Below are 1,064 nucleotides of genomic sequence, written 5' to 3'. Positions count from 1 at the left end.
TTTTCTCAGGGAGCATCTAGTAACGTTTTCCAAAGAAGCAACGCTCCTTAGAATAGATTGGGAACACCTGAATAACTTAGGCAGCATTAACAAAAAAAGGGGAGAGGGGTTTGGAGGTGTGGCTCAGTTGGGAGAACACTAGCCAGTGAGTCTTGATCTCTACCCTTAAAAAAAAAAAAGGATTACTGAAGTATTTACAGAGTTTGTAGGTAACGATGAAGAAAAAGCTTTTGAATGAAAAATACTTCACTTTCTAGGATAATGCAGTGATCTTCAAAGTGTTTAGCCTTTATCAAAAGCAGAAAAAAAAAGTACAGATGACAAAGTCCAAGTTTAAAGCAACAAAGTGAACAGTCCCAATTTCACTTCGGGACAGTCGGTGACATCTGAAATCAGGTATGAGCACTTCCAGGATGTTCCCACTAGACCTTCCTTTTCTTCATTTACATTTCATTTTTCTGAAACTATTCGTGGGCCAGCAATTGCTCGTTGAGGTCAAATAACAACAATGAAAATAATGGTGATGCTAGAAAAGACCAATAATTCATCTTTTACTCTATATTCATGAAGAGTCAACGCTGCTCAGAGAGCTAAGATTGAAGCCCCAATGTCTGCCAGTGTGCAGGCTGAGGGCTGGTCCCCCAAAGCCTGTTTCACGTCATAATCTGATCCTGGGCTACTGCTGGTGGAGGCTGTCTTTTATCACACTGGAGCAAACGCTTGGCAAAGTTAGGATTCCCTACAGGTCCTGGGCTGGCGTGAACGGAAAGGCCCGGCGTCGTCCCGGCCGCCGGCTGGTGTACCAGGCGCGCGCGTCTCGGCTGCAAGTTCGGTTCAGGTCAAGACGACCGGATGTCCTTTAGGAGAAAAATCTGTGCGTCTGGCAAAACGACGCCATCGTTTACAAACTGTGTTTCCGCGGGGCGCTGGGCATTTCCTCCGACCAGCTGCAAGGGCGGAGTCCCTGCCTGGTACTGGTCGTTTGCCCCCGGCCTCCATGCGAGGCTTCCGGGGGCAAAGGGCCGGGCTCCGGCCGGGCTCCCGCGGGGCGGGCGGGCACGCGC

The sequence above is a fragment of the Dipodomys ordii genome, unplaced genomic scaffold (genome assembly GCF_000151885.1).
Source record: "Dipodomys ordii isolate 6190 unplaced genomic scaffold, Dord_2.0 Scaffold119, whole genome shotgun sequence".
In the NCBI taxonomy this organism is placed as follows: domain Eukaryota; kingdom Metazoa; phylum Chordata; class Mammalia; order Rodentia; family Heteromyidae; genus Dipodomys; species Dipodomys ordii.
The sequence above is the reverse complement of the archived record's forward strand: the minus strand, read 5'-3'. Positions refer to the sequence as shown.